At 34.0% G+C, this 8,223-nt stretch overlaps 1 pseudogene; it reads left to right on the top strand.

Annotated features, from left to right (window-relative positions):
* Window positions 1-1,479: 1,479 nt before the first annotated feature.
* Window positions 1,480-7,860, top strand: LOC114165197 (annotated as a pseudogene).
* Window positions 7,861-8,223: the final 363 nt, after the last annotated feature.

Here is an 8,223-nt window from a genome sequence, read left to right as displayed (position 1 = left end):
CATAGCTGATAAGCTGATGCAGGTTCCTTGGGATGCTAACATTTTTGGGAGAGACCTTGACATCCCACTTTACTTGCATTCCCAAGATGTCTTGGAGCTTGCACGTGGACAAGAGGAACTAAATATTACCATTATTCACTTATGGATGATGTAAGTCTTTCAGACATTATATATAGTTATTTGATATATTTATCTATTTACTTATATGAAATTAAATTTATGTTTAGGTATTTGTCTGGTGTCAGTGAAACTATGGGGCTGAATGATGTATATGAGTTTGTAGACCCCCAACTCACTCATGAAGGCAACAAGTTTGATGACATCCAATCATATGTGACTGGATGCTTTCAACGCGGAAAAGAAATTTATTGTCTCTTATCTTGTTGGGTAAGTCATTTTTGTTAACTTATGAATATAATCTGTCATTTTAATGCATAACAATTAATTTATTTTCTTCTCAGACATCATTGGCAATTACTTATGGTTTCCCTAAGGGAGAACCTTGTTGTGTGGTTTTGCTCTTTGCATCGCCCTCCCCCCAACCATCTTAGACAAGTGATAGATTGGTAAGAAACCTCAATCTCAATCTTATGAATATGACATGTTATATAAAAGTATCCTAAATTATTCCCTTTATCATAGTTCAATTATTGGACATAACATGTTGTTAGGGAGATCAATGACTAAGACAAAATGTCTTGCATGGTGCTCCCTCCTGGTTTGATATTTCTATCCATATATTTACAATTGTTTGATTTGATATTCTACCTTAATTAATTTTAATGTTTTTGATATAATGTAGTGTAATAGACAAACTAGTTCATATGAGTGCAGTTACTGTATAATGCAATGGATGACAACCATTGTGCATGCTCATATTACAACTAATTGGGAAACGATAATATATATTTGAATTAAAAAAATTACTTTGCAATATACTGAAGTTTGGTATACTAAAGTTCTCTTTCTATATACTAACTTAAGTTAATGTTAATGTCTTATTTTGCAAACATTCAAGCGTCCTGTGCCAATTCTCGCAAAGTCCATAAACGTTGGTAGGATAGCATGTGCAAAATTCATAATTCAAATGTACAATAGTATTGATTAGGACATATGTATTTGGATTGTGAATATTCCAACTATCTTTTAAATGTTTTTGGATTGTGGATGTTTGAGAAAATATTTTGTTCTAGTTTGTGCTATTCTGTGAAAAATATGCAAGTTTAAATGTAGGAATCACAATAAAACAAAAAAATTATTTAAAAAAAAACAGCAGAATAAGCCTTAGTTCTTACCAAGACCGAAGCAAAAAGTGGGTATATGGCCTCGGTTCATACCATAACCGAGGCGAAAGGCCATGCGAAATTTTTTATTTAAAAAAAAATATTGAACACTTATGGCTTCGGTTTTCCCAGACCCGAGGCAGAAAAGAGCCTCTATGGCTTCGGTCCCTCTGCAAGCGAGGCTAAAAAGGCCTTTATGGCCTCGGGTGATAACCGAGGCCAAAAGGGGGTGCCTTTGCCTTTTGGCCTCGCCCCAATATGCCTCGATTCTAAAAGCCCTCACTGCATTGGTGGTATTGCATTAAAAGTTGATGCAAAATTTTCCAACAAAGCAAATACAAACAAAGATGAAATCATAGGAGATCAAGATAATGGAAACTCTGATAGCAAGACACTAAATTTAATGGTAACAAGGTTTTCAAAATTTTCGAAATACGAATATAAAGCTAATGCGAAATCTGAAGGCAATAGAAGATTCTCCAAGAAAAAAGACCAACCTACCACACTAGCATGCTACAAATGTATTAAAAATGGCCACATCAGACTGCCTAGTGTTTAAACTCAAATAAAAATTGGAAGAAAAAAGTGGAGTTGCCAACAACTTAAGTTTATATATATATTGATTTGTTTAAACCATCTAAAAATAGGAGCATTGTTTGAAATTACTATGCTTTAGTTTTGGTTGGTGACTTTTCAAGGTTTACTTGGACATTCTTTATCTCAGCTAAAAATAATACATTCAAGGTCTTTAAGAAATTTGTCAATATTATACAAAATGAAAAACATTTAAAAATCAAATTTATTAGAAGTGATCATGGGGTGAATTTCAAAATGAAGCTTTTGAAACTTTTTGTGAAGAAAATGGTATTTCACACAATTTTTCAGCTTCTAAAATACCACAACAAAATGGTGTTGTAGAGAGGAAAAGCATATCTTTGGAAGAGGTAGCAAGAATAATGTTAAATGAGAATGACTTACCAAAGTATTTTTGGGCTGATGCAGTAACTGTTGCATGATATGTACTAAATACAGTTTTGGTAAAACCTATTTTGAAATTAACACTCTATGAACTCTTTAAAGGAAGAAAACTAAATATCTCGCATTTCTAAATATTTGGTTGCAAATGTTTTGTACTAAACAATGATGAAAAACGAATGAAGACCCTTGAATGGAAGAACAAAAAATGAAAAATGGAGATGAAGGAGATGACGACGTTCGCATTCTTTAGGATAAGAATGAAAATGGAGGAGAAGAATGGAGACAAAGAATGGAAATTGAGGAAAAGAAAAAGAAGATGGCTACGAAGTTTACATAGAAGCTTTCGCGAAACTACAAAGATGAACTTCGTAGTGCAGGCTTTCGCGAAACTAATAATCGAAGCCTTAAACTATGTGCTCGGTGGCAATTTTGAAATTTTAGTGACATTTTGGCCTTTGGTATGTAAGTACCTAAAGCATAAAGGTTGTATAGGCTGTGGTTCCCTAACAACTGAAGCCTAAAAGTACGCCAAAATTTCGAAAGACTTGTGCTCAGTGGCAATTTTGAAATTTTAGAGAACTTTTAGACTTCGATTTTTAAGTAGCCAAAGCATAAAGGCTATATAGGTTGTGGTTCCCCAACAATTGAACCCTAAAAGTATGCAAAATTTTTGAAAGACCATACGTTCAGTGGTAATTTTTGGATTTTTGTAAACATTTAGGCTTTTTTTCTTTAGTAACCAAAGCATAACGATTGTATAGGTTGCGGTTCCTCAACAACCGAAGCGTAAATGTTTGCAAAAGATCCAAAAATACCACCATCTTTTTATATGCTTCCTTTACTTTATAAGGTGATTTCAAAAGTCAAAAATGCACTAATGATGTTTGAATCACTACAAGACATACCTTATACTTATTGGCACTAGGCATTGGAAATCTTTGGGAGATATCTGCAATAGAAGGAAGATATAGGGAGCAAGGTACTCAAATGAGACAAATGCATCTCCTATTTATAGCAAATTCATGGTGCCTCTTCGACTTCCATCTTTCTGATCTCAACAGTAAAATCTTTTTAGATCTAACGACCAGGTGTCATAACTGTTGGACTTCATAATGTCACATCAATCTCTACAAGACTTGACACCCATCAATCAAGCATTTTTGTCTCTGCACTTCTCAATATTTAAAGTCTACGGTACCTATAGGGCGAGATTACAAAAGAAATACAAATTTTCATTGCACATATATACCAAACCGAAATTGATATCATAGTGGTAGCTTGAAAAGTCGAATACATAGCATGTACAAGCCTGGGGGCTAGTGTACTATACGTACTCAAGAACATCTCGGCCACCTAAGTCCGATATGTTCTCGACCTATATATACTTGGTCAAAATGACATTATGTCGGAACAAAATAACAATGGTAAGCTATGATTAAGTTAAAGTAAGGACTAAAGCATACTAGCAAAGTATTAGGAAAAGTTAATCAAAATGGTTATCTACGTGGACCAAGCCCATCCAGGTAAAAAGTCCATAAACACAATATATAAATAGCATATTGCACGGGATAAATTAATTAAGTTACATTGTTACATCACTTATTACCATTTGATACATTTGACTAACTTGAAAGTTGGAGTGTCTTAGCAAATACTCTCCCTTTCATGTTGTAAGGAAACTACGACATCTCAACTTTAAGGTAAGAACACCTGAGAAGAACTAGTTGTGATGATTTTTGCAGAATATACTCGATATCAGTTTTCAATATATTTTCGATCATATAACTAATTAAATTATTAATATAAAATTACGTGGCTTTCAAAAATTAGTATTACAATATTATAAGTCGGTAGAAATGACTTTTACTTCCAAAGTGACTTAATTGCGTGATAGACACGCGGGAGACTATGAATGCTACATCTTTTTGTAGTCTATAAAAGAGAGATAGATTTTTCAAATGAGAAATATCTCTCAGCACACACTTCTAAAATTACACTATGAGAGGACACACACCACTGTGCTTTTTTCTTATACCATTTCTCTCCATAAACCACAATGCCAACGTCTTTCCAGCCAATGCCTATTTGCTTGGCGACGAGTGTTCCACGTTACTCCATTTCAAAAATAACCTAATATTCAACCCTACAATATCCAAAAAACTCACTCTTTGGAATCAAAGCGAAGATTGTTGTCATTGGCATGAGGTAACATGCAAAGAAGGTCGTGTTATATCCCTTGATCTCAGTGGAGAGTCTATCTAAGGTGGACTTCTTAATTCATCCGTTCTTTTTGGCCTTCAATATCTTCAAAGCTTGAATTTGGCTTTCAACAACTTCAATTCAGTGATTCCTGATGAACTATGCAAATTGAATAATTTGAGGTATTTGAATTTTTCAAATGCTGGCTTCGAGGGGCAGATTCCGCCTGAGATTTTTCATCTCAGAAGGTTAGTTACTCTTGACTTGTCTTCAATTTCTTCACCTCATAACTTGAAACTCGGCAAGCCAAATATAGCAATGTTTTCGCAAAATCTTACAGAAATCAGAGTTATATCTAGATGGTATAGCAATATCTGCCAAAGGACAAGAATGGTTTCAGGCTTTATCTTCATTGCACAACTTACGTGTTCTAAGCATGTCATCATGCAATATCTCTGGACCTATTCATGCTTCCCTGGCTAAGCTTATGTCTCTCACTGTTCTAAAATTAAGCTACAACAACATGTCTAGCTCCGTGCCAGATTCTTTAACAAATTTGTCCAATCTAATCATTCTACAACTCAGAAGTTGTGGCTTGAATGGTTCTTTTCCGAAAGATATCTTCCTCATTCCATCATTAGAGGTCCTTGACATCTCAGACAATCAAGACCTTATGGGTTCTTTGCCAAACTTCCAACCACGTGGTTCTCTTCGCGACTTGAATCTTAGCCAGACAAGCTTCACAGGAAAGTTGAGTAATCTAATTACTTTATGCCTATTGCATAACAATTTGTCAGTTGATATATACTCTAGATATGATCGTGATCCGTCACCCTTTCCTGCTCTAAGAAATATAATGTTGGCATCTTGCAAGTTGAGAGGAATCCCTAGTTTTGTAAAAAGTCAATCAGCATTACTATATCTTGACCTTGCTGACAACGAGATTCAAGGAACAATACCTTACTGGATTTGGCAACTTGAATATGTTGTTCACTTGACCCTGTCCAAAAATTTCCTAACGAAATTCGAAGGAAGTGTATGGAATTTTAGTTCAAACCTGCTGCTTCTTGATCTTAGTTCCAACCAACTACAAGGGCCATTTCCTTTCCTTCCAACGTTTGTAATTCATTTGGACTACTCAAACAATAGATTTAACTCGGTCATTCCAGCGGACATTGGAAATCGTCTCCCTTTCGTAAGAGTGTTGTCTCTTTCAAACAACAGTTTTCAGGGACAAATCCCTGAATCCTTTCTCAATGCTTCAAGTCTTCTTCTGTTGGATCTTTCTCGCAATAACTTCGTTGGAACGATTCCCAAGTTTTTTGCTGTGTTGACTCTTCGGGTGTTAAACTTTGGTGGAAACAAACTTCATGGATTTATTCCTGATACTCTGCCAACTACATGTACGATACAGCTATTGGACCTAAATGACAATCTCTTGGAGGGTACCATCCCAAGATCTTTAGCTTATTGCCAGAAACTACAAGTCCTAAACCTTCGAAGAAATATATTAACAGACAAATTTCCTTGTTTCTTAAGTATATTTCTACCTTACGAATCTTGGATTTACGGTTAAACAAACTTCACGAGTCAATTGGATGCTCAAGAACCAGTGGTGATTGGGAAATGCTCCATATTGTTGATGTAGCCTCTAATAATTTCAATGGTGCAATACCAGGAGCCCTATTAAACAGTTGGAAAGCAATGATGCGAGATAATGTTAATGTCGGACCTGAATTTGGCCACTTATTCATTGGTATCGTTGATAACTATGATCCCAAGAATTTTAAGGATTTATTATCACACTTAGACAAAAATATCGCAGTAAAAGTTGTAAAAATATACTTCTCTGTTCTTGACCAGGGTTCATTTAAATTGAAATTTGTAAAAGTAGGTCCATTACAAAATTAAATTAAGTCGTTAGGATAGAAGACGATCTCTCAAATGAAGTCGTCCTCCACCCTACTAATTTCTTTTTTTTTTTTAGAAAAAGCAAAACCATGTTACGAGATATCGATTTCTATTCACATAAAAAGGTTAAGTCGTCGTTGTGCTCAACGACTTTACTTTTAGTTAGTTTTTTATATAGTTTTTTTAACGCTGTTGTAGAGTGATGGTAAGAGCTGTTGCAGACTGATGGTGAGAATGGAAACTGGTTTCAGGCTCATCCAGTGGATGCGTGGAGGCCATGTTTTGGTTCTTTTTTTATCCTTTCTCGTGGCAACTTCTCAGCTTCACAAATAAATGCTCCAATTCATTGTTTATTTATTTTAGTAACGGTACCCTTATTTTCTTGCACTTTCTGTTAATATTTATGATGTAACTTTAAATTCATCGCTCTTCGTTAAAAGAATTTTAAATCATAATAAATTTTAATGATAAAAAATATAAGAAAAGATTAAAAGTGAAGTCGATCTGAACGACAATGACTTTACTTTTTATATTAAACAGAAACCAGCATCTTAAAGTACGATTTTGCGTTTTCGAAAAAAAAAAAAATCGGTAGACCCATTTTTACAAATTACGATTTAAATGGACCCAAAATAAAAAAAAAAAAGCCACCTTATGCAGTTCAGGGCAATGATTGCTCTTAACTTATCAGATAATGCCCTCTCAGGTCATATCCCATCATCTATTCAAAATCTAAAGAATCTTGAATGCTTAGACTTGTCAAACAATTCTTTAAGTGGAGAAATCCCTAGAGAGCTTGCTAGTCTAAATTTTCTTGCATATCTGAATCTCTCGAACAATGACCTGGTGGGTGAAATTCCAAAGGGAACCCAAATTCAGACATTTGATGGAGATTCCTTTGAAGGAAATGAAAAGTTATGTGGGCCTCCACTGACCCGTAATTGCAGCAATATTGGAATGCCAACTCCTGAAACACCTCAATCTCATTCTAAGAGCTCAATTGATTGGAGTTTATTAAGCGCAGAGTTGGGATTTATTTTTGGCTTTGGAGTTTTCATTCTCCCTCTTCTTTTCTGGAAGAGATGGAGCTTTTGGTATTCCAAACATGTGGATGAGATGCTTCACAAGATCATTCCCCAGCTTGATTTTTCTTATGAACACCGACGAGGTCAGACACGTAGAACTCTAAGGAGGAGGTACTGAAATCTAAGGTAAAATAATTTTTTGATTTAGTTTCTACAATATGGAACTTTACACATTTTACGTTAAGTTTCAATTTTATATTTCTGAACCATTTTTTCTTTGATTTTGAGCAGAGTCGAAAAGTCGATGTTCATACTCAACCAATGATGAAGTAGTAAGTAATATAGAGATGATTTTAGTGGTTGTTTCACAATTCCTTGGTTTAACATTATTTCAGGCTGAAAAATGGATATGATATAGATGAGTGATCTACGTGTTTTTCTCGGTTCTTTGACATGTGAGGACGAAACCGTATAAGAATCTTTATCTACAATATAATTAAATATATTAAATATAAAGCCGTGTTCTATTTTAACATTTTTTTATAAATAAAAATTGTACATCGTTACTTTTGTAATTAAATGTAACTTAGTAGATAGAAAAAAATAATGTAAACATACTGCTACATGGATTTAAAACTTATTAAAAAAATAGTCTTTCATTTTTTTAGTCTTAATTTAATTTTCATTTTTGAAAAATTCACACAATTTTATCTTTTATATTAAATGTCTTGAACAAGATTAAGAATATTTTATCAAAATTGAAGTTGTTAATAAAATAGTTTGTTTTGTTCATATAGTTAATATAATCCTAGTGTTAATTTTGATAA

Source organism: Vigna unguiculata, chromosome 10, assembly GCF_004118075.2.
Source record: "Vigna unguiculata cultivar IT97K-499-35 chromosome 10, ASM411807v1, whole genome shotgun sequence".
NCBI classification, from domain to species: Eukaryota; Viridiplantae; Streptophyta; class Magnoliopsida; order Fabales; family Fabaceae; genus Vigna; species Vigna unguiculata.
The sequence above is the reverse complement of the archived record's forward strand: the minus strand, read 5'-3'. Positions and strand labels throughout refer to the sequence as shown.